General features: G+C 37.8%; 1 pseudogene; it reads left to right on the top strand.

The window, feature by feature from the left end:
• The first annotated feature begins 15188 nt into the window (after positions 1-15188).
• The window catches only part of LOC145030084 (7-deoxyloganetin glucosyltransferase-like), a 65830-nt pseudogene continuing 53652 nt past the window's right edge, over positions 15189-27366 (top strand).

The following is a 27366-nucleotide window of genomic DNA, read 5'->3' as shown; positions in this document are numbered from 1 at the left end:
TAAACGAGAATCGGAGATCTTGTTGATAGTAGTTCAACAGTAAAAAGACAGAAGAAAACAGACATCGAATGAAGAAGTTATGAAATTTTAATAGACTTTTCCTGTCCCGGCCTGTTAAAAATATAACTTTAAAAATAAAATCAAAATTAGTCGACGAAGTCTAAACGAAAGTTGTAGAGCATAGTCTCACTTACACGTGGATATAAAGAACGTCAAAAACGGAACTCGAATGTGAAAGTTACGAATTTTAGAAGTTTGAAAAATAGGATTACGCCCCGCGTACTAGAGTATGCCCAACGTACTCGGAATCTAGGCCTCAGATTGTCCACGGCGCCCTTATCCTCTCATGCAACACATATCTCGCACCCTTGACACGTCCGGAGCCACGGATGTAGTACGCCCAGCATACTCGGACTAGCCTCGCAACGTGTTACTAGCTTTGACACGTCCAAAGCATGGAATTCAATCAGAGGGCACGTAACTACTATGCCCAGTATACAAGAGCGTACGCCAAGCGTAATGCAAGGCATCAGCCTCCTATAAATAGCATGCGAGACCTCCGGGATTTTGTTTACAATTCTCATTCTCTTTCACTCTCTATACCCCTTTTAGCCTATCCTAAACCCCCAAAGCCTCAGGAACACCCCCAACATCCGAAGAAATCCCGAAGCCCCAAAGTCTCCGAGAAAAAGAGTTTTTTGAGCCGAAAATCTGCCCGCGTGAAGCCCAGTTTTGAGAAAACATCCCAGTTTCATCGAAAAAGATAGTTTAAGTGACGAAGTGCTGTCCAATCGACGTCTTATAATGTGAGTGTATAGTCACTTTCATCTTACACATAGATATGGAGTATTTTATATAAAATACGTGCTATGTGTATATATATTGTTTGTTTATTTGAGATGGATGTTGAATGAATGTTTTATACAGGTTTAGAATGATTTAAACTGCATATGTATTTTTATCTACAAATATGTTGGGTATAACATGGGTAGATAGTTGACGTGTGATGAAATAAAATGATGAGAGGCCTCAATGTTGTTGTTTTTCTAGTCATCTAGCGGAGTATAGATGACGACCACGGACCTTTCTTGATAGTCTAATGGAAAGTTGGCAGGCTCGCAACCTGTAGGTGTTTGTGAACGACGTGTTCACCGGTGTACTCCATCCCCCTCATGGTTGCCTTACATACATATATGGCTGAGGAATCCCATTAGCAGTAAAGTTCATCCCGATGACGATCCTTAGGCTAGGTCCCTTGTATAGGTGTTTAGGGACATAAAGTGAGGATAAAGGGAACATATAACCGGGGTTATTGTTGGTTGATGAAGTTAATAACTTTATTGTTGGTTGATGAAATTAATAAATTTATTATTTGTAGGTTGAAAACCCTATATGCTCACCAGGCTCCCAAGCCTTGCCCACTCAACTTTTTATATTACAGGTAGTGGAACAAGAGCATAGTTGGATGATGACGAGGGATTTTGGATTATAGTCCAGTAGATGTAAATAACTGTTGTAAGGCCTATATTGTACTATTTATGCTTTTGGTCTATATCGATGTGGATATCCCGAGTTTTGTAATGAAATGATAAATACATTTCTTTAAGAAATGCTATGATAAATTTTTATCATAGTTTGTTTTGGGGATAAATTTCGCAACACGTTTTGAAAGATTATGCTAATTTTATTTTAAAAGCATAAACGAGGTCGGTCTTTTCTGGCCGTAAAGATTGGGGATGTCACAGTTGCAGACGGTCTTCTACCTTGAAGGAACAGAGGGTTTCCTTATTAAAGGAGATATCAGATTTGGATCACTTAGTTCAGTTAGATCTTGCTTAGAAAGCGAAGATTTAGTGGGGTATAGAAGGTGATGAGAACTCAGGTTATTATCATGGGGTTCTTAATCGGAAGAGACACCAAACTGCTATCCATGGTCTTTTGATTGATGGTGTGTGGGTTGATAACCCTATTAGGTTTCAAAAGGGTTTCCATAAGTACTATCAGACTTTATTCTCGGATCAAATACATTAGAGGCCTAATACTGATGCTAGTTACTTTAGTACTTTATCTTCATTGCATGTGGATTTTTTAAATTCACCTTTTTCTTTGGAGGAGATTAAAAGGGCGGTTTGGAACTGTGGTTCTTTAAAGGCCCCAGGTCCGGTTGGCTTCACTTTTGGGTTTCTTGAGTGTTTCTGGGATCTTATAACGAATGATGTTGAGGCATTTGCTTTACATTTCTTCCATCATTCATCTATCCCAAAGGGGTGTAATGCTTCCTTTTTCACTATTATTCCAAAAATTAGAGACCCAAAGACTGTAAAAGATTTTAGGCCTATTAGTCTAATTGGATGCCAATATAAAATTATTGGTAAACTGTTAGCTAATAAACTGGTAGAGGTTATTGATAGTGTTGTCAGTATGGAACAGTCTGCTTTTGTTAAAGGTAGAAAAATATTGGATGGTCCCTTTTTTTCTAAATGAAGTGGTTTCCTGGAGCAAGACCTCTCGAAATCCATTGATGTTGTTTAAGGTGGATTTTGAACAAGCTTACGATTCCTTATCGTGGGATTATCTTTTGGAGATTATGACGGTTATGGGATTTGGAGAAATATGGTGTGGATGGGTGAAGGAGTTATTATGTACTGCTAGGGCCTCTGTTTTGGTGAATGGTCCCCAGACTGATGAACTTCAACTTCATCGTGGTTTGAGACAGGGTGACCCTTTATCCCCCCCTTTTTTTTATCCATTTTGACTATGGAAGGGCTTCATGTTTCTTTTGTTAGGGCCCGTTCGGCTAACGCCTTCAGGGGGATTTCTATGTCAAGGGTCGACATTTCGCATCTTCTTTATGCGGATGATGTCATGTTGATTACTTCTTGGGATCCTGAGAATGTCAACCGTCTTATTCGTATAATTTGGTGTTTTTGTATGGCGTTTGGGCTCGAAATTAATTTGCTTGAAAGCAAATTGATTGGTGTAGGTGTTTCTTTTACCGATATTGCTAGCGTTGTAGAAAGAATCAGGTGTGTTGCCTCTGATTTGCCTTTTTCAACTTAGTGTTCCAGTAAGGCAGTCTGTGAATCGTATTTTTGCTTGGTACCCTATCCTTGATGGTTTCCGGAGTAGATTATCAGGTTGGAAAGCCAAGTGTCTTTCTGTTGGAGGTCGTCTCACTTTGGTGAAGTCTGTTTTGGGTTCGCGTGGGAGTTATATGATGTTTATTTTTCTTTATCCTATTTTGGTTTTTGCATTTTTGGAGGTTTTGAGGGCTAGAATTTTTTGGGGCGCAGACTTAGATGAGAGAAGGATACACTGGTCTAGATGGGATAAAATTTTAGCTTCTAGGGATAACGGTGGTTTAGGGATTGGGAGTTTGTTTTCTTTCAATAGAGCCATGGTCTTTCGTTGGTGGTATATATTTTTTCACAACCCTCGCCTTTTGTGGGTTCGTGTCATAGAATCTACGTTTGGTTTTGATGGTGGTTGTAGATCTTTAACCCCTATGAGGCCAGGGTCAGATCTTGGCATGGGGTCCTTCGTATGTTTATTCATCTGAGAGAGAGAGAGAGAGATGCATAGATCTCCAATCTTTTTTCCTTATCAGGGTTGGGGACAGGAATTCTAGGTCTTTCTGGCAGGACGTATGGTTGGGTGATGAGCTGTTGTGTTACACTTTTCCTAGAGTTTTTTCTCTGGATAATTTTATACATGCTTCTTTTAGTGAACGGTTGTCTAGGGGTTAGGAGCATAATACTCTTACGCGTAATCCTAGAGGAAGAGTAGAGCATGAGCAATGGGATAATTTGATTTCTCTTTTGTAGGATTTCCATCTCCAGTCCGTCCCTGATAGATTGGGCTGGACTATTGATTCATCATATATCTTCTCTGTTTCTTTGGCTTGGAATTATTTGGATGACATTATGCTTACTTCGGGAGGTCCCATCACCTGGTGGAACAATTGGATTCTAATTAAGATAAACATTCTTATATGGAGGATCAGGCTTCGCAGCATCCCTACTAGGGAATGTTTATCCCTTAGGGGGTATTATGGTGGATTCGATTACTTACCCTATCTGTTCTTATAATATGGAGACTATTGACCATATCTTTGCAGGATGTGTTGAGTTGACTGTTTTATGGTCACATATTGCTGCTTGGTGAGGTTTTCAAATTCCCAATCAGATTTCCCTTAAGTCTCTTATTTCGTGGTAAGATGTTATCTCCATTAGACATGGGTAATGAAAGGCCTTTGATGTAGTGGTTTCCACTTGCTTTTGGTGTATCTGGAACTTTAGAAATCTTTGATTTTTGGAGTGGATACCCCTAGGAAATCCCTTCTTTTTGATGATGTTTATAAGTCATTTTTTTGGATTTCCAATAGGTGTTCTAAAGCTAAGATTAGATGGAGTTTTTGGCTCCATAATCGTATTTCTACAACAATTATTTTGTAATGATTCTTTTCTAGCTTCTTGCTAGTTTAATAAAGTTCCGTTGTTAAAAACATACAACAATGTGTAACTTTTATCAATACAATCGTCAAAATTCAATTTACAAAATAAATTAGACCGCTACGGCGCACAGAACAAAAAATTATTTATTCATTAATTATCAATTTGATGATGCAAGGGAAAGCACCAACATGTGGCTGATCGCATTTTAAAAGTCTATACTTTTTTTAGTACATAGAAAGTCACCTCTCTTATTTTAAAGAAAAAGAATCTAACAAGATGCAACATAATTCAACTGACTTGTAATTAAAGGGTATTAACCTTCTTCTTTTTTTTAAAAAAAAATTGATTATTACACTTTAGATAATAAGAATCATAATTAGAGTCTGTTCACGTCATTATCTTTTCTCTATTAGTCATTATCTTTGATCCATTAGTTATCTTGTTTCATTAGCTAGCATATTTATCTTTTCCTAGCTTATCTAGGTTTTCTTTTGTTTAGTATAAATACTTTTGGCTGTTTGCTTTCGTGTGATATGAATAAGAAACACAAATGAAATTTTTTCTATCAAATTTGTCATGGTATCAGAGCAGTTTTGGAAGATCTGATCAGATTCGATGACCGGAGGTGGAGAAAAAGCCAGTTCCTCAAGTGAGAAGATGGTGATGGATATTTCATCACCATACTTCCTCACCACGGCTGATCACCCTGGAAATAATTTCGTTGGGGAGAGTTTTCTTCGGGACATAAACTATAGCGATTGCCAATGTGAGATGACTAATGCGCTGCTTGCCAAGAATAAAATTGGCTTTGTCGATGGAAGCCTACCCATGCCTAAAGAAGACTCATCAGACCTGATGAACTAGAAAAGGTGTAACGCTATGGGTGAGAGGATGGTTAATCAGTGCAATGGAAAAGGAGATCAAAGGTAGTGTCAAATATGCCATAACTGCCCGTGACATATGGATGGATCTTGCAGAAAGATTTGGAAAAGAATACGCACCACGAGCTTATGAACTTAGAAGAAAGGTCACAACAATATGTCGAGATGATCTGATTGTTTCTGCCTACTACACAAAATTAAGAAGTATATGGGATGAAGGTCAATCTATAAGCCCTACACCGACCTACACATGCAAGGGATGTTCATGTGATGTTGCAAATGAGTTTTTGAAGATACGAGAGAAAGAGAGACTATTTGACTTCTTGATGGGTTTAAAGGAGGAATATAATGTGGTCAAAACACAAATATTGAGTACTGATCCTCTACCTAGCCTAGGTATTGCATACCACCTAGTAAGTCAAGATGAGCAACAACGACAAGTTGCAATGGCTCATTCTTCCGGCAACGACACAACAACTTTTCAAGTTTTAGGAAAACCCAGCAATAAAGCATTTGGCAAGGGAAACTCTCAGTCGTCGAATAGCAAAAGAAAAAACGATGACCGCAGGTGTACACAGTGTCAAAAGTCTGGACACACGATGGAGAGTTGTTTTGAACTTGTTGGTTACCCGGAGTGGTGGACACCGAAGGGAACTAAACCACAAAATAACAAAGCTAAGGTATCACCATGTGCTGCTGCAACAATTGCTAGTGATAAACATATGCCAAACATAACGAAAAAAGACTATGATAAGTTACTCAAGCTTTTGCATGCCACACAAGTCAACGAAAATGCTCGTGCCACTGCCAACATGACTGGTAAGATTTCTAATCTTGTTGAGCCTTGGTTCATTGACTCGGGTCCTAGTGATCACGTTACCCACCATGAAAATTGGTTGAAGAATGTGAAAATTAATCCTAAGTATACTTCTATAACCATTCCAAATGGAGAATCTATGGCTGTTAAGAAATTAGGAAACATTCACATATCTAATGAGTTTAAACTAAGAGATGTGTTGGGTGTACCAAGTTTTAAATGTAATCTGGTATCTGTGAGCAAAATCACTCGGGACTTAAAATGTTTTTTGACCTTTTTCCCGAATAAATGCTATGTACAGGACTTAGCCTCGAAGAACTTGATTGGGACGGGCAGAGAGAAAGATGGATTGTAACATTTAGAGCCATTTCGGGGTAAAGAGGTGGCCATGTCGGTTTAGAGTAAACATGAAGTTTGGCATAAAAGATTAGGACATGCATCTGATGCAGTCATCAAGAAAATACCACATATAGGAAGTATTGGAGGTTCTAGTTATGAATTTTGTGATTCTTGTATTCATGCCAAACAGAGCAGATTACCTTTTCCTCTTAGCTTTGCAAAAACTACTAGTTGCTTTGATTTTATTCATGTTGACATTTGGGGTCGTTATCATCATGCTTCTTTTAGTGGTGCACATTACTTCTCATCTATTATTGATGATTATAGTCGTGGTGTCTAGGTGTACCTTATGAAAAACAAGTCTGAAACACCATACTACTTGACAATGTTTTACAACATGGTTGAAACTCAATTTGAAAAATGTATAAAGAGGATTCGAACAAACAATGGGTCAGAATTCCAATCTAGATTTATGCTAGAATTTTATAAAGTTCATGGAATCCTTCTTGAGACCTCTTGCCCATACACCCCTCAACAGAACGGGATTCTCGAAAGGAAACATTGACATTTGTTAGAAATAGCTAGAGCTCTCTGGTTTCAAGCCTCTCTTCTAATTGAATTTTGGGGGGAATGTGTGCAAACAGCTGCATACGTTGTAAATAAATTACCCACCCCGGTTCTAGAAAATAAGACCCCTCATGGCATTCTATTGAAACCAACATATGATCATTTTAGAGTGTTTGGTTGCTTGGTATATTCTCACAACAAAACTACCAAAACCGACAAGTTTAGTGAAAGAGGAAGAGCATGTATCTTTCTTGGATAATCCAATGGACAAAAGGGATACAAATTGTATGACTTAAATACCCTCAAGATTTAAGTCACCCGTGATGTAACCTTTATCGAAAATGTCTTTCCTTTTGATGACAATTATAAAGGACATAAAAACATTGATGATAATACTTTTACTGAATGTATGAATAATGCATAGAATTTTTATCAATAATTACAGTCCTACAATTGTGATTGAACCTACTACAGAGGCTGTTGAAAAGGAAACAAAAAAGGGGGGTGCAAATGGAAACAATAACAGTGAAGAACAAATCAACGAAACTGTGAATAACTCTCCTGGTGACTCTGGTGTGTCCTGTCATGAGCCTAGCACGAGTTTACCTACAAAAACTCCTCGACAAAGTACCCAGGTCAGAACAAAATTAAAGCACCTGGATGGTCTTATCATCGACTTACCACCTTCAATTGATCCCTCGGTTACTATTTCCAATTCAGATATAGCAAGACCACATCCCATATCTCAATATGTCACATATAACAAGTTTTCTAAGCCCTATCGTATCTTTCTTGCAACTATTACCTCTACCATTGAACCGAAAACCTTCTTGCAAGCGTCTAAACACCCAAAGTGGCAAGAGGCGATGAAATAAGAAATTGCAACCTTAGAATCCAATGGTAGTTGGATTCTAACTACTCTACCTCCAGGAAAGAAAGCAATTGAATCGAAATGGGTTTATAAGATCAAGTTCAAGCCGAATGGAGAAGTCGAAAGGTATAAAGCTGTAACAGCCCGTTATTTCAAGTCAGTAAAAATCGAGTCCTGTAACCTCTTTAAGAAAGGAATTAGAATATCATCAAAAAATGAAGTATTCAAAAACTCTATTTGGAGTACACTATGTGGTAGGTATCGCCATAAGGTTTCTAAACATATAAATAACACAAAAATCCGAGTTATAACGAAGAAGTTATGACCATTCTAAGTTTTCCGACAAAAACCGGCAATACGAAGTTGCGTAAAAACGCAAAGTTTCAATAAAACATTTTCTGACCTTAGGTGTCTAAATGAAAGTCATAGATATCGTTAAACTACAAACATGCATAAAAAGAACGCTCAAATCGGACATCGTATGAATAAGTTATGAATTTTTAAAGAAATTCCTAAATCACGTCATTTTAATAAATAAATAATAAAAATAATTTATGAATTTGCCAACGGAATCTAAATGAAAGTTGTAGATCGTAGTCTCACCTTCGCGGGGATATAAAGAACGTCAAAAACGGAGTTCGTATGAAGGAGATATGAATTTTTGAAGTTTGATAAATAATTTATATATAATTTTTATTAAAAATTCGGTATTATCCGAAGGGGAGTCAGCCTAGAGCCGTAGTACGCGCCGCGTACCCTCGTACGCCCCGCGTACTCGAGGCCACGGCCTCGGATCGTCCACTTCGCCCCTATGCGAGCTACCCCCTCCCCGTCTCGTCCGAAGCGCTGCAGCCGAGGATGCGGTCAGCAATGACGTCCCGTACGCGCCGCGTACGGGAGTACGCCCCGCGTACGCATGCTTCTCAGCCCCCTATAAAAAGGATGCGAGGGTTCCCGGGAAAAGGGCTCATTTTCTCTCCTTTTTCTTGCGTTTTACCTCGTTTTCCGTGCTCGCACTACCCCGAAGCCCTGGTCATTTTGTGCAAGTCCCGAAGGTCGATTTTACTCCCGAGGAATCCCGAGAATCCCGAGGAAAATCCATTTCCCGAGACGAAACTCTACCCGGTTTTCCATCTTGTTATTTTCAAACTTTCAGGTGAGTTCATATGTAACACCCCCCTCTGGCACGTATCACGATATTGTCCGCTTTGGGCCACTCGGCCCGAGGACTTCCCAGGGGGTCACCCATCCCGGTACTACTCCCGCCCGAGCACGCTTAACTGCAGAGTTCTTATGGGATCTGTTGCCCTCACGACTTTAAAACGCGTTGTGTCAAGGAAGGTATCCACACCCCTTATAAGTAGATGTTTCGTTCTCCTTCCAAGCCGATGTGGGATCAGATCTAACCCACTTTCGATGAAAGTGGGTTAGATCTGATCCCACATCGGCTTGGAAGGAGAACGAAACATCTACTTATAAGGGGTGTGGATACCTTCCTTGACACAACGCGTTTTAAAGTCGTGAGGGCAACAGATCCCATAAGAACTTTGCAGTTAAGCGTGCTCGGGTGGGAGTAGTACCGGGATGGGTGACCCCCTGGGAAGTCCTCGTGCCGAGTGGCCCAAAGCGGATAATATTGTGATACGTGCCAGAGGGGGGTGTTACAAATGGTATCAGAGCCAGGGCACGGGTCGATGTGTTCGACAGGGACGTCGAACCCTATAATGGGGGGTGAAGGTGGGTTGCACCTGATCCTACATCGACTGGAAAGGAGAACTAAGCATTCCATATAAGGGGTGTGGATACCTTCCCTAACACAACGCATTTTAAAGCCATGAGGGCAGCAGATCCCATAAGAACTCTGCAGTTAAGCGTGCTCGGGCGGGAGTAGTATCGGGATGGGTGACCCCCTGGGAAGTCCTCGTGCCGAGTGGCCCAAAGCGGTCAATATTGTGATACATGCCAGAGGGGGATGTTACATCATACCCCTTTCAAACACACTTTAAATACATTTTAAATGCTTTTATGCTCTTTTAGGGGGGGGGGGGGGGGGGGGGAATACAAGTAAACATACGGTTATTATCGTGTATTTTATAAAGTTTCACTTCGCTTGTTTTACCGAATAAAACACTTGGAACTCATTACTATTATGGAAAACTCTTGTCATACTTTAAGTGCATTAGATTTATACAAAGTATATAATGATATTAGATTTATACAAAGTATATAATGATTTCAAAGTACCTTTCATTGTTAAGTCGTTTTATACATTCTAAAAACTTAGGATTTTGCTTTGTCAAAAATTGTAAAAAAGGATAAATTTTGCATACAAAACTATCACTTTAATATAGACTTAGTTGAGAATCCATGAGACTTGTATATCTTTAAACGTTACTTTTCTTTATTAGAAAGTAATGCTGCAAGTCCTGTCTATAACCAGAGTCTCTCGTTCGGAGAACGTGTCAAATGTGTATAGATCTATACGGGAAGTCATGATCTCGTGCCCTGACTGTTAGCTACAGTCCGTCTTTTGGGGTGACAGTTGTCATAACGCTGCGACGCCTGAAGAACGTCGTTACAGGCATATTATGTTTAGTATGGTTATAAAACTCATCGGATATACAATTATTATGGTATTATGCTTTTATGAATGAGTGGCTATTAAAACTATTCTTCATCTAACAAACGCGATCTTCGTATAGTTTTATTATATAAAACTATGACACAACTTTTAAGAACGTCGTTTTCTTGCGATTTTCGGTCTTAGAGACTGCCAGTCATGTTAGGAAAATAAGGGTTTTTCCTGTATACAAACCAAACAACTAATAGGAAGATAAGGGATTTTCCTGGTGCAATTATTTACAACTTAAGGCACGAACATTCATATGCATTCCATACTTTTATAAGAAAATAAGGATTTTCTTGGAAGACACAACAAATCATATCTCAACCATTAGGGAAAATATGGGATTTTCTATATCTAATACATTTATTTTCAACACAACAAGTCATAACTCTTCACACTTGAAACACTGAGTTTTCTGGAAAACATACGCCCATTTTGGAATGGCATCCAATTTTTCTAAACTACTTATGAACTCACCAACTTAATTGTTGACACTTTTTCTTTGAATTAACTTGTATTCTCAGGGAACCGCTAAGCAGGTTTAGGAATCAACTTTTGGGATTAACGCACTGGCGTTAATTACTTCTTTTAAATGATGTTTATGTATTTAACTTTTGAACATGTAATGAATACAATTATGTAAACATTTTGGAAACTTTAATATATATATATATATATATATATATATATATATATATATATATATGGTGGTGTGTACTTTCCTTTCTATGAACTGTTATGATACTGAATATGACGTCCTCCGCCCCCGAACGTTTCCGCCGTTCTGGTTTGGGGGTGTGACAAAAGCCCACCTTGTTACAAAAGGGTTCACACAAATCGAAGGTGTTGATTCTCACAAAATGTTTGCACCGGTTGCAAAACTTCTTACTGTACGTTTGTGCTCTTGCTGTTGCTGCTAAAAAACATTGGGAGGTACATCAAGTTGATGTAAATAATGCCTTCTTACATGGGGACTTGGAGGAAGAAGTGTACATGAAAGTGCCTCAAGGGTTTCTCAAATCAAAGGAAGATCGTGTCTGAAAACTTCAAAAATCGATTTATGGGCTGAAGCAAGCTTTTAGAAACTGGTACCAGAAGTTTACTAAAGCTCTTATTGATGATAACTTTCAGCAATTGAAAGCCGACCATTCTATGTTTATTTACAAGACTAAAACTACACATGTTGTTGCTCTCATTTACATTAATGATGTGCTTCTTATGGGAAACGACAATTGCAAAATCAAAGAGGTTAAAGATCATCTCCATAAACAATTTAGTGTCAAGGATTTGGGCCCACTCAAATACTTTTTGGGTATTGAGGTAGCTAGATCATCCAAAGGGTTTGTTATAAGTCAAAGGAAATACACTCTTGACATTCTTGAAGATTGTCATATCCAAGGGTGTCGTCCTAGTGCTTTCCCTATGGAGCAGAATCTCAAACTAGAAAACAAGATGCTAGTCCTGAGGTAGATGCTTCAAAATATCGTCGCCTTGTTGGTAGACTTTTATATCTCCTCGTGACTCGCCCTGATATTTCTTTTAGTGTTAATCAATTAAATCAGTTCTTGAGTAAACCAAGGCAATCTCATATGGATGCTGCTTTTAGAGTTCTTCGTTACTTAAAGTCTACCCCAGGTCAGGGTTTATTTTTGCCGGCTGAAGACAATTTAGACCTAATAGCTTATTGTGATGCAAGTTGGTTGAGTTGTCAATTAACAAGACGTTCTTTTACAGGCTACTTCATTACCATTGGTGGTTCACCTGTCTCCTAGAGGACGAAAAAGCAGAGTGTTGTTGCTAGATCTTCAGCAGAAGTTGAATACCGAGCAATGCCAAGTACGGTATGTGAAGTGTTATGGTTGAGGTGGTTACTTTGTGCTCTTGGTGCTGACCCGTGCTCTGAAAAGATCATGCATGAGGCCCAAAAGGGGGCTACTCCGTTAATGTGTGACAATGAAGCAGCTCGTCATATTGCTGCTAATCCTGCCTATCACGAACGCACAAAGCATGTAGAGATGGATTGTTACTTTGTTCGTGAGCGAGTATCCAGTGGAGAAATACAAACTTTAGCTATTCAGTCTGAGCATCAGCCCAAAGACATTTTTACCAAAACTCTTGGTGTAGATTGCTTCCAATATCTCTGAGGCAAGTTGGGTGTTCGTGACCTTCACAGTCCAACTTGAGAGGGAGTGTTGACGTCATTATCTTTTCTCTATTAGTCATTATCTTTGATCCATTAGTTATCTTGTTTCATTAATTAGCTGGAATATTTATCTTTTCCTAGCTTATCTAGGGTTTCTTTTGTTGAGTATAAATACTTTTGGGCTGTTTGCTTTCGTGTGATATGAATAAGAAACACAGATTACGATTTTTCTGTCAAATTTGTCATAATTAGAGTCAACCATTTAGTTGGAATAAAAACCAATTTTATATTTGTTCTTATGTAGTAAACTATTAAGAATGATGGAAATCCCTCTCAAGTAGGGATGTGTACAACAAAATGTAAATTAATTTACATATGTTTGGTTCTGTGGTACTAAGTTGGGTTAGATGTTATGTACATAGCATTGGCATTGTCACAAAAGACAATCGTAGCATGAAACATGGGACAATAAAGTTCGAGAAGGAGATTATGAAGCCAAGCAGTTTCAGCAACTACATTAGCTACCCCTGGTACTCGGCTTCAACACTAGAATGAGAGACGACGTGATGCCACATGTCAATATTTTTCGTGTTTTTTCTATTAAATTCAAACCCCTAAATGTTTAGACATTTATATTTAACTTTTTTTTTTTAATAAATTCATGTAATAGATGAGACTCACTAGTAATTAAAAAATATATATACCGAAAGTCTAAAGATTCACTAACATTAGTAACTTATTCAAATTTTACTAGGGATGTTCACTATTTGGATAAAACCGAATTGTCCAATTGGACAATTTGGATTAGACTATTTTGTTCGGATATTCGGATTTTTAGATTGGTTTTCAACAAAACCGAATTATTATTTTGGATTTAGGATAGGTTTTGGTTTATAAAATAAGAACCGAATAATCCAAAAAAACCGAATAACAATTTTTTATGTTTTTATTTTCAATATATCTATAATTATTTATTAATTTTATAATTTTTTTTAAATGAGTTCAAAAGGTTTTAACTTATAAAAAACATTAATATGTACTTTCTGTCAAAAGTTTTTTATCTATTAAACAATAAACTATAATATGCATTCTTAGTGGTTGTTTATAAATTTTAAATCACAATTAAATAATTTGTTTTTGCTTTTTCTGTAAGATTAGATCATATTATAATTCTATATCCTTTTAAATTGTTATGGTTTTTGAAAACCGAATTATAAAAACCGATCCAACTGAATTGTAATTTGATCGGATCGGATTTAAATTTAATTTGGACTATTTGGATCCATATTTTGAAAACCGAAATCCATTTGGATTTACTTAATTGGATTAGATCCAACCGATCCATCCAAACGAACACCCCTAAATTTTACACAAGTTTTCTTCGAACTATATATATATATATATATATATATATATATATATATATATATATATATATATATATATATATATATATATATATATATATATATATATATATAAAATGAGTAAATTACTACAATCGTCCCTATGATCGGTTAAAATTGCACATTCGATCCGTAACTTTTTTTATGCACTAGGATCGTCCTTATGGTTTGATTTCGTTGCGTTTTTTGTTCCTATGGTTTGGTCAAAATTGCATATTTGGTCCTTAACTTTATGTATCTAAGGGACTAAAAACGAAATAAAATCAAAACACAGGGATGATCCGAGTGCAAAAAAAAAAGTTAAGACCAAACGTGTAATTTTGACCAAACCATAGAGACGATTTCAGTAATTCACTCATACAAAATAAACTAAGGTTTATGTATAAACAATTTATAAGCTGTTGCTATTATTGTTGATAGAAAACACAGAGTTATATTTAGAGCATTAATATTTCGATAATATATAGAAATGCAAAGCTATCACTTTAATAAATATTTAGAAAACGATAAACACTCACACTACTAATCATATGACAATTACGATTTTGACAACGAAAGTAAATCCAAAGTACTTTTTTTTATAACGTGTTTTATTATAACTAATTACATTATTTTAATTATTTAACATCAAAATTATTTTCAAAACGCAAACTGAAAGTCTCTCGAGGAATCTTTCTATCAAATTGTCGAAAGATGCTAATTAGTAGAAATACAAAGACGCAGAGAATGAGGTCATGCAGCCGATCGGCTGGGGATCTACAAACAGGAAAATGATTTAAAAAACTATTATGTTGATGGTTTAACTAGTTGAACATTATTTGCAATTTTTAAAGGGGAATGGCCTTGCTATTAAACAAGATATAAATAAATTTCAATATGCACGCAACCATGCCAAACGGGAAAAACAACTATAACCTCTATTGTTATAAATATATATTTATTTAATACGTAACTAAGTAGCCACTATGCAAAAATAAAAAATCAATAATCAATTTCCAAACCTTATTACTCAGTTAATGATTGGAATGACGAACTCTATATAAAGCTTACCATCTTCATCGCAAATTCAAGAAGCTAAACCAAAATGGGTTACGGAAAAAAACCGCATGCAGTTCTTGTCCCATGCCCAGCACAAGGCCATGTAAACCCTTTTATGAAGCTCGCAAAGCTTCTCCACTCCTATGGCTTCCTGATGCGGGCCCTAGTGTGGAGGATCAGACTCTTGCGTTCCTAGAGGCTCATGATCGTGTGATTAAAGGGCTTCACGGAAATGACCATAACTTTGGCTACGAATCTCCGTTTTGGGCCTACGACTAGTCAAATCGAAGTTTGGAGCAAGGAGCACGTCTAGATAAGTGCCCAAAGGGCACTTACCCATTTTTGAGTCCATAAATCACTTTCTAAATGAAGTTATGAACAATTTTGTTATTTTTCCTTAATTTTTGGGTTTTGTTTCTGGGTTTGTATTTGGCCCATGGACTTTTAGGGTTTCATTTTAATTTCTGCTTCTTATTTAACTGTTTTTGATGTAATTTGGATGGTCGATCATCAATTTTATGAGCTTTCGACTTTCTCCCAAATTCTATGTGTGTTAACCCAGATTTTGAAGCTAATCCCACGATATTCGTAGAATCAACGTGGTTTTGAAGAGATTGTCCTGGCTATTCTTTTAGAATCAACAGGTTCATTCTTGGTTATCTTCGTGTTGTTTTTTTGCACTGCATCAGTTGGTATTAGAGCCGAATTCTTGGTTCAAAATTGTGACAACCGTCATATTCGGGTCAATTTGTGACAATCGTCAATCTTGAGTCAAGTCAAGTCATCAAGTCAAGCCGGTCAACTCTATTAAACCTTGTGTATTAGGTCGATGAATCGATAAAGCAAGAACATATGAGTTTTTGATTCGCAATTGGATTGATGATTGAGGGATGATTCATGAAGAAAAACGCGAAGTCAAGGACTATGAAATTGTTGGTTGCAAGAATTTAAAAACTCGATTGTGGAGTTGTTGATGCTCATTTTGCGAAAGTAAAACAATCGAGTGTTCGCATCTATGAATCAATTTGAAGTCAATTGGGTTAATATTCGCATATGGGTTCAACATATGAAAATTTTGATTTCGCAAGTTTAGAGTTCAAGAACTAAACTGTGTTCGCATCTGGAATGAAAAATTTTGTGAATCGCATTTGATTAATTAGGTTAAAATGCGAAGGGATGCGAAGGGTGTAAGAATGAAAATGCGAAGGTGATTAATGCGAAGGGATGCGAAGGGTGTAAGAATGAAAATGCGAAGGTGATTAATGCGAAGGGATGCGAAGGGTGTAAGAATGAAAATGCGAAGGTGATTAATGCGAAGGGACGCGAAGGGTGTAAGAATGAAAATGCGAAGGTGATTAATGCGAAGGGATGCGAAGGGTGTAAGAATGAAAATGCGAAGGTGATTAATGCGAAGGGATGCGAAGGGTGTAAGAATGAAGATGCGAAGTATTTCACAGTAGAATGCGAATTGGGGAAGAAAACAGAAGATTTCAAATATTGTCCCTGGAGTTTCGCATTTTTGGAAATAAATACTCAACTTCGCAAATGGGGGTCATAAAATGATGAAATTGCAGAATTTTTAAAGAGATACACACACATAGACAACCACACATATATTTAGAAAATTAAACTAAAAATGGGATATAGACTATTATAAGACATTGTTCTTGACTTTTGAGTCCAAAGACGTATGATCCGAACTTTAATTGTGAAATCGTCCTTGATTGAGTCAATTTCCTTTATAGGAGTAATATATTCCATTGTGCCTTGCAAGTTAAAAAAAAAAAAAAAAAAAAAAAAATCAAAGTCACAAGCAACCACCCCACACCCACTCTATGACCAGCCATACCTCCCCACCTTACCTATGTCACTTCAATGTTCCCTTACACTCAAATTTCACTCACTCCCACGTTTTTGAGCTGGAACAATCAACCACACTCCTCATTTTCTCTCATTTCTCTCATTCCACTAAGTAACAAACATCACTTTTTCTCTCAAACTCTTCTACACAAATTTTCGAGATCCAAGGCTGGATTCAAGTGTTCTTCCACACTTAGTAAGTAAAAATTCATCCTCCCTATTATTATTTCACTTCATTCTACTCAAATCTTTGGTTGCTTAGACAAACTCCCTAACTATGATGTTAGATTCTCGAAAACCTTCAAGGCATCTCCAAGTGTTCTTGAATTAAACACTTCCTTTCTTCAACAATCATCTACTGAAATCACTCAAGGTGAGTTCATACCCCTACATTTTCATGTTTTCTCAAGTTTTCAGGGGGGGAATACAAGTTAAAACACTAAGAACATAACTAGATTTTTCTAACAGCCTTCATCAGAAAAGTTCAACTCCATTCACGGACTGTTTTGGGCATCTTACACATTTTTGTTTTCAAAACTGTACAAGGTGCAAATAGTTCAAGTTTTTATCTTTAAAATGGCTACTTGCACATCTCCATACGATTTTTCTACAATTTATGGCGATTTTTACAAAACTGCCTATCATTTCAAACAACAATCCGGACCAGTCTGTGATCTTGGACTTTTTCACCCAAGTTAGAGGTCATTATAAATTGAGATAAAATTTATGAGCAAACTAGACACATTTTGTGAACTCTCAGAATTTACGGATCTAGTTTTCGACTTCGTATGATTTTTCTATGATTTTTCCAAAACAGGGTAGAATTGCTAAATTTTACCAACAACATGTAAATATCATAACACTTTGTATTATGTTGAGCAAAGTGTATAATCATAAGTTTTAATGTTTGAATGTGTTTCCTAGTTAGTTTATCATTATGAACTGAAACTAAGACATTCATATTAAATATTATCCATATTCATTTTGGAACACGTATTATTTAACTATAAAAAGTATAGTTTGAATATATTTATAACACTAATACATTTCCATAAAAGGGTTCATACATATTATACACATTTTAGATAAACTATAATAGGTATAGTTTATGATACATCACTCTACGCACTCGTACCAGAAGTGTACATTCATATAAGAAAGATTTCTATTCGCACACATTTCACGTAAGTTAATCTATGGTTTGATAAATTCACAACACTAATACATTTCCATAAAAGGATTCATACATATTACATACATTTTAGATAAACTATAATAGGTATATGTTAGGCGTGTCAGACCCAACAAATAAAAGGGGTACAATAGACTCCAAATACACTGCTTTAATGCACTAAAAAGTAGTACAAGGCAAGCAGGGTCGAACCACAGAGACACGGGACAAAAGTCTATACCTTTTTGCACAAGGTACTTTGGTCACAAAAAGGGGGTTTGTTTGCAAAAGTAAATAACTAAATAACAATCTACTTTAAAAGCATGCACAAAATGAAATAGATTTGTAAACAAATTGATTGAATGGTTCTAGTTCTAGTTCTCAATGTTGTTGTTCAACTTGATTATGACTTGATCTAATTCAAGATTGCTATTCTATGTTGGTACTGAAAGATATTAACACGCTCTAATAACTCTCGCTTGCCAAATTATCTAACCAAAACACGCTCTTTGATTAGACCTAGCTTTACTAATTCAACCTAAACACGCTCTTAGATTGTATTGAAAAACTGCATTAAGTTTTGTACAAGCTTCCCAACAATGTTCATTTCTTCTCATACGCTCGGAAGTGTGAAAACATGTGATATATGTTTTACAATAAGAAAACTTATTGCTTGTTACCAATTATTAACTCAATAGAACGATTAGGTGCCCTAAAAGTTAATTAACTGCACAAAAATTCAATTCATGAAAGTGGCCAATCAAACACAAATCAAATTCAAGGATTCTAGTTTAAACAAAAACATAATCACTAGAATAGAATCACAAATCAAACATCAAATCATATGCTTCAAGTCAAGCAATCAACATTTTTTTGAACAAGAACTAGAAACTAGGGTTTCTTAGCCACACATGGCTAAGAACAAATCAAACAAGAATAAGATGGAATTGGAATGTTTAATCCTTACAAAAGTGAAATCCAAATGTTTGCAATGATTAAGTCTTCTCAAAAGCTCCAAGAATTCTCCCAAAATTGGCCTAGATCGCCAGAAACTACTCCCAAAACCGTTCTCCCCTCAAAAATGACGTCTCCTGCTCTTTTATTAAAGTTCACGTGACATGCCATGAGGCCATGCGTTTTTAGCATGGCCATGCCTTTTGCCCATGTGTTTTTCGTTGGCATGGCCATTTGTCTTGACCATGCGTTTTTGGCATGGCCCATGCTTTTTGCTAAAATTCCAAAACGTCTTCACTGTTGGCTCCATCTTCATGTTCCAAAGCTCTACGTTCCAAGCATCCAAGCATCCATGCATCCATGCATCCAAGCTCCACGTTCCATGCTCCATAATGCCTGCAAAATAAATCAAAAATAGTGAAGTACCAGGCACTCTTAATGAAATATGCAATTGCCCTAATAATCAACTAAATGCAAGAATTATAAAGTAGAATGCTATAAAAAGATGGAAATAAACATACAAAGTAGGTGCATAAAATGCACCTATCAAACCTCCCCAAGCTTAGACCTTTCTTGTCCTCAAGAAAGAACGAAATCGAGAATCTACCTAGAGAAGACGACAGGTGACTAAAAAGAAACCAAGATGAAAAGAATGGAAGGAACGAAAAGGACTAAATGGAATTAAGAATGTGTGTATGCAATAAAAGAAGAAATAAAGAAAATAACATATGTACAAAAAGATATATATATATATATATATATATATATATATATTTTTTTTTTTTTTTCAAACATTAATGCAATGAACAAAACAACGAACATGTTCAATCCAATTAACCTCATTATGTCATACAGTCGAAGGTGTAGCTGTCGGGCCTTGAGATAACTTGACATTAACCCCATAAAGATATATAACAAGTAAAACAAGGTTTTTAGCCATTCCCTAACGCAACTCAACAAAATCAAAAGTTACAACACTTGTTCACTTTTACAGGTATTGGGTTAGCACATGGAACATATTATGGTCTTACTCTCGTGAAAACATGTGATGCAAAATATGCTCATTTTCGTTTTTCAAATCATGACAATGACTGACTCCAGCTATTTGTTGACTGACAACAATCTTTTTCTAAAAAAATATTTTCTAAGAATTCCCTAATATTTACCCAGATTGGTTACACGTTTCAAACCACTTACACCAGTCAAAGTAGTTTACGGTCAGTCCCAATGTTTACAACCAAACATTTTTCAAACATGTTATTCAATTGAACTATAAACATAAATATATACAAACTATCTAATTATATTTTTCTGCAAATAAAGCTCATGGCTTCCTTTGAAGTCCGTGTAACGGGCTTCCAACCAACACATCCAAATCAGATGACTTTAGTGTGCTAGATTTAAAGAGATCACTCGGGTTTACTTGCCCGAACATCAAAGGCCACAGATTAGCTTTATTTGTTATTATTAAGTTCATGACTTTCTATGGAACCCGTATAGCGAACTTTCAACCCAATAAGTCCCAAACAATTTTGCTTTAGGCAATTAGGTGTAAAACACCCCTCGGAGTTTACTTGTTCGAATCCCAAAGGTCACAGAATAACTTAATAATATTTATTTATTTATTTTTTTATATATATATTATTATTTTTTTTTTTTTTTTTTTTTTTTTTTTTTTTGGGGGGGACTGATGTAAACGCGCAAAGACCCGTAAGTATAGTCGGAAACAATGTCCCTAAGCAGGGTATTTAGAAGGGAATAGGTAGAAAAGACTTTTTAGAGCGCTGGAGAATTCGAGTCATTGAAATTTTATATTCATTTTATGACTCTTTGAAATTGGAGTTTGGAGATGAATGAGCAATAACTCATAAGACCGATCGTGTGTTCCAAGGGCTAAACTATATCTCTCTTTATGATGCGGTGTTGATAACTTTATCATTTTTTATTTTGCACGAGTAGCTTCGGGAGACGTGTTCGTGTGAAATTGGTTTGCTTCAAGAGTTTTAATGAAAAACGAACAAGTTCTAATCTCAAGCCACGACTAATCTACTACTTCAACTTATTCAAAAGGATTAGGTTTCTTTAGATTGAATTTTTTTTTTTTTTTTTTTTTTTTTTTTTTTTTTTTTTTTTTTTTTTTTACATGCATGCTGAAACTAAAACCTAGTACAAAAACCTAGTACAAAAACCCCTCCCCAAGCTTAAGATCAAGCATCGTCCTCGATGCTCGGAGAGGGTAGGGCAATCTACTAGCTGCGAGGGGCCCAACGCTGCATGAACTGCATGGCTTGGTGTACCGTTTGGGTTAATTGTTGCACGTCAGCGCGAATGTCAGCAACAGCTTGATCAAGGTGGTCAAAACGCCTCATGTATATGTCGTGGGACTGAGCTGCCTGTCGGGTGTAGAAATGACCTGCAGTCTCTACTGGGGCAGCAGAAGTGGACCCCCTTGCAGTGGGAGCAGTGGAGTGAGCGGGAGGAATAGGGGTGCTGTCGCTCGGGATGGGCGCGGGAGCGCGCGGGATGGAATTTGCAGAAGTGTTCTTTGGTAGACACCACCGAGTCTTAGTGATGTCCTGATGGAGTTGGAGAGAGCTGAAATCCCCAGCAGGAACTCGGAGATGTGGCTCACCTTGCACCAACCATGTGATACTACCATCACCTTCTTTACGGAAGAAAGATGAGGCTACAAGGACACTGGATGTGATGGTATTGGTGCCATGCGTGATTTTCTCGAGGTCCGGGCGCTTGCTCTCAAAAAGCTCGGCACAAACAAGGCGGGTGGCAAGATAGGTGATAATCCCGCCACAATGAATAGAGCCCGAATCGCTAGTAGAGACCTTAAGGAGTTTGGAAACAAGGAAGGCGCCAAAATGAGGTCTCTTCAAGCCGGTGACCATGCACCAAAGAATTTCTAACTCCATCTTACCGGCTCTGCTAACGTCCTCTTGGGGGAAGACAAGGTTCGCAATAATTCGGAGAGCCACCCTTAAGACTGGATGGATAATATGAGATGCTTTGGCGGATCGAGCTTCATACACATCAAGTCCCGTGATTTCCTTCCAAAAGGCTTTGGCTTGGGCTTTAAAAAGATTATTCTTCTCTCGCATGCTGCCTAATTTAGGACCATATGTATTGAATTTAGAAATCCCAACAAACCCACTAAGATCGTCTAGACTCAGTTTAAGTTGCATACGCATGAGACGAAAAGAGAGACCTTTTGCATTGTCATTGAATTCCAAAGATTGTAAGAATTCAATGGTGGTGTTTTTATATGATTCCATCGGTGCCAAAGTGAGAAGTCTCTCCCAACCGATGTTGCTAAACAATCTATGGACACCATCATAAACGCCTAGTTCTTGGAGAGTGGGAATATCTACAAACCGTTGTTGAGAAAATTCGCGGCCCTTGAGGTGAAGGAATCGCTCACGTTGCTCAAGAGAGTCGTGGAGGATGGTGGTGACACCATATTGGGATTCCCATTGTTCTTTTGGTTGTGGTTTCTTGCGTTTTGGCATGATGACAACCCGGATATCTGACAAATGGGTGGCGCCCAAAGATGATAACACAACTAGACAAGCACGAATGAACAATTATATGAAGCACAAGAACGGGTTCACAATTATTCCAACCAAACAATTTTAAATTCAAAGCGTAAAACTTGAGATATGGAAGGAATTTACCGTTTAAACGCTTGGATTTGAGGAGTTGGCTTGTATGATTCAGTTCATCTTCAACCTCAAGAAAGCTTGAACTCTTCAATGGTGGAATGTCTAATTGGAGATGAAAGCTTCTAATCTTCCTTCTAAAAGCGCCTCCCCAAGCTTAGTCTTGAACTCTTTGTGCCTCAATCTTGGATTAATTGGAGAGAAAAAAAAAATCAAACCCCAGCCTAGGGTTGTGAGGATCGGTCGAGAATTCAGAGGAGTGGGAAGGAAGGAAACATGACCGTGAGAAGAAAGGGAAAGGAAGAATGCACGATGGATTGAAAATCGAGTGTCGATCTGCTTACCGAATCGCACGACCCAAGCTGTCGATCAAGCCAATTGGTTTCGTCCGTGAGTTCTAGCCGTGCCTTTGTCTAATGAAGGCTGTGCGTGTTTTAAAAGAACTTGATCAATTCGCACGGCCATGTGTTTAGGCCGTGCGTTTTTTGGGAGCCCCATGCGTTTTTTTTTCTGTTTGCAACAAACTGCGACGACACGCATGGTCTAGAACCTAGGCCGTGCGTTTTGGCCTTTTACCCATGCGTTTTGGAGCCAGCCCGTGCCAAAAAATTTTTTTTCTTAAAAACCTCGAAGTGGCAGCATGGGCAAAAAATTATGACCATGCGTTTTAGCATAGGACCGTGCGTTTTTGGCTTACCCCGTGCGTTTTCTTTCTGTTAACATGAAATTTACGATTTTTTTTTTTTTTTTTTTTTTTTTTTTTCTTAAACAAAAACATATTTTCTTTGAGCATTAAATGGAAAAGTTATTTGTGCGGAACCCTCGAAAAGACGTAAAAACATTTCAACACGGATGAAATAAATCAAAATAAAGAAAATAGAGAGAAATACTCCCGAGTTGCCTCTCGGTTAGCCGCCCTTGTTTCAAGTCTTTGGCTCGACTTTGCCCTTTAGATTCACTCAGTGTAGTCCGGGCGTTCCAAGCTATCAACCTCCATATCTTTCTCTTGGAAACCTTCATAGAAAACCTTTAACCTATGGCCATTAACTTTGAACACTTTTCCAGTTTTGTTACTCTTAATCTCAACTGCACCATGATCAAATATATTAGTAACAATGAACGGTCCTACCCACCGGGACCGTAACTTACCAGAAAACCATTTAAGTCGAGAGTCATAGAGTAATACCTTTTGACCAATTTCAAAGGTCTTACGGGAGAGGTACTTATCATGGAATGCTTTGGTCTTGTCTTTGTAGATGCGTGAACTCTCGAATGCTTCATTTCTTATCTCCTCCAGCTCTTGGATCTCTAACTTTCGGTGAACACCCGCTTCATCCATCTTCATGTTTAGCTTTTTGACAGCCCAGAAAGCTTTGTGTTCCAGTTCAACAGGGAGGTGGCAAGCTTTTCCAAACACAAGTCTATAAGGTGACATCCCAATTGGAGTTTTATACGCAGTTCGGTATGCCCAAAGTGCATCTTCTAATCTCAAACTCCAATCTTTGCGGTTTGTGTTCACTGTTTTCTCGAGTATGGACTTGATTTCTCTGTTTGACACTTCAGCTTGTCCATTTGTTTGCGGGTGATAAGCTGTGGACACCCGATGTTGGACTCCATACTTCTTGAGAACTGATCCAAGAGTTTTGTTGCAGAAGTGTGTGCCCCTGTCACTGATCAAGGCTTTTGGAGTTCCAAACCTACATAAAATGTTAGCCTTGACAAAATCTACAACAACTTTTGCATCATCAGTTCTTGTTGCCTTTGCTTCTACCCATTTGGAAACATAGTCGACAGCCAAAAGGATGTATAAATTTCCAAAGGATGAAGGAAAAGGACCCATAAAGTCAATACCCCATATATCAAATATTTCACAGACCAAGATGGGGGTCAAGGGCATTTGGTTTCGGGTACTCAAAGAACCTGTCATTTGACATCTCTCACAGCTTTTACAAAAAGTGTAAGAGTCATGAAAAAGTCGGGGCCAATAAAATCCACAGTCTAAAATTTTCCTGGCGGTTCTTTGAGGACCAAAATGCCCTCCACAAGCATAACTATGACAAAAGTTAAGAATAGATTGTACCTCATGTTCTTCAACACATCTTCTTATTACCTGATCTGCACAATGTTTCCAAAGGTACGGTTCATCCCAAATGTACCTTCTCGCTTCTTTTTTGATCTTATCTCTTTGTGACCTCGTGAGCTCGGGTGGGAACTTTCCCGTGACCATGAAGTTGCATATATCCGCATACCAAGGTGGTGTTTGGATAGCAAACAAATGCTCGTCCGGGAATGTGTCATGGATGGGAATCGCATCTTCGGGTTGAACTATTCGGCTCAAATGGTCGGCGACTAGGTTCTCTTTCCCACTTTTATCTTTGATCTCAATATCGAACTCTTGCAAAAGCAGCATCCACCGTATTAACCTCGGCTTCGAATCTTTCTTGGTAAGTAAGTGCTTTATGGCTGCATGGTCCGAGTATATGATCACTTTAGTTCCAAGGAGGTATTGCCGGAACTTCTCTAGTGCAAAAACAATAGCGAGCAACTCTTTTTCTGTTGTGGTGTAGTTGCATTGTGCACTATCAAGGGTCTTTGATGCATAATAGATGACATGGTGTGCTCGACCCACCTTTTGACCCAATACTGCCCCTACAGCCGTGTTGCTCGCGTCACACATGATCTCAAACGGGAGATCCCAACTAGGTGGTTGGATGATTGGAGCAGAGGTGAGTAAATCCTTCAAACAATCGAAGGCATCCTTGCATGGCTGAGTGAACTCAAATTCAGCATCTTTTTGGAGTAGTTGACACATCGGCACTGTAATCTTTGAAAAATCTTTAATGAACCGCCGATAGAAACCTGCATGGCCAAGAAACGAACGAACTTCCCGAACATTTGTCGGGTAAGGAAGACTTTTGATAACATCTATCTTGGCTTTGTCAACTTCCAAGCCTTTTCGAGACACAATATGACCTAGAATCAATCCTTTGTCCACCATGAAATGGCATTTTTCATAGTTAAGTACAAGATCTGTGTCAATGCACCTTTGCAAAATTTTTATTAGATTGCTCAAACATTCATCAAAGGAGTTCCCATAGACTGTGAAGTCATCCATGAAAACTTCAATGATGTTTTCAACATATTCAGAAAAAATGCTCATCATGCATCTCTGAAATGTTGCAGGTGCATTGCATAGACCAAAAGGCATACGCCTATAAGCAAATGTGCCAAAGGGACAAGTGAAGGTGGTTTTCTCTTGATCTTCCGGGGCTACCGGAATTTGATGAAAACCCGAGAAACCATCCAAGCAACAGTAATGAGATTTACCCGCCAATCTCTCTAGCATTTGGTCAATAAATGGCAAAGGAAAATGGTCTTTTCTCGTTGAGGCATTCAACTTTCTATAGTCAATACAAACCCTCCACCCGTTTTGCACACGGGTTGGCACCAAATCTCCCTCAGAATTTTTGACAACTGTGACCCCTGCTTTTTTCGGGACTACCTGAACGGGGCTCACCCATTTACTATCTGAGATAGGGTAAATCATACCTGCATCCAAAAGCTTCATGATTTCTTTCTTTACCACCTCCATCATGGGTGGATTCAGTCTTCTCTGTGCTTCTCGAGTTGGTTTGAAGTCCTCCTCCATGTGGATCTTATGCATGCACAAGGAAGGGCTCAACCCCTTTATGTCAGCAATTGTCCACCCAATAGCTTTCTTATACTTTTTCAGCAAAGTCACCAACTCATCTTCTTCTACAATGGACAGCTTGTTGGAGATAATGACAGGCAAAGTATTCTCTTCCCCAAGGTACGCATACTTCAAATGATCTGGAAGAGTCTTCAATTCTAGCTTAGGTGCCTGTACAATAGAAGGAAGAAGTTTTGTGTCAGAAATGGGCAATTTCACATTGCTATTATCATACCTTATTTTCTTCTTTTCTTCCATGCTCTCCACAATTTCCAACAACTCTTCATCTAACTTGAAATTTTCTGCAATCTCTTTGACTGACTTGCTATCAATATTCCTGCTCAAAACTAACTCCAACAAATCATGGTTAGTCAACTCAAAACACTTTTCAGTCAAAGGTTGGATTATATCAACAAAATTTATGCAATGAACATCACTTGGGTACCTCATTGCTTCATAGATATTGAAGTTGATGACCTCCCCATCGAATTCCATGGACAGTGTACCATTGTAGACATCAATTTTTGTTCTTGCTGTTTTCAAGAATGGTCTACCTAAAAGTATGGAACTCGAGGATGGATGGTCATCATCTCCCATATCAAGCACATAAAAATCTGCAGGAAAGACAAGCTCATTAACTTGCACCAAAACATCCTCTAATACACCCTTTGGGTGTACTATAGAACGATCTGCAAGTTGGATGATTACCCCTGTTTTTGTTAAAGTGCCTATGCCAATAGATTTATAAACAGAATATGGTAAAACATTAATTGAAGCTCCTAAATCTAGCATAGCACGGGGGACATACAAGTTTCCCAATTTGCAAGGAACGGTAAAAACACCTGGATCCTTGCACTTTGGGGGCATCCTTTTCTGCAAA

The sequence above is a fragment of the Lactuca saligna genome, chromosome 2 (assembly GCF_052625555.1).
Source record: "Lactuca saligna cultivar CGN05327 chromosome 2, ASM5262555v1, whole genome shotgun sequence".
Classification (NCBI taxonomy): domain Eukaryota; kingdom Viridiplantae; phylum Streptophyta; class Magnoliopsida; order Asterales; family Asteraceae; genus Lactuca; species Lactuca saligna.
This window is presented reverse-complemented; position numbering and strand designations above follow the sequence as displayed.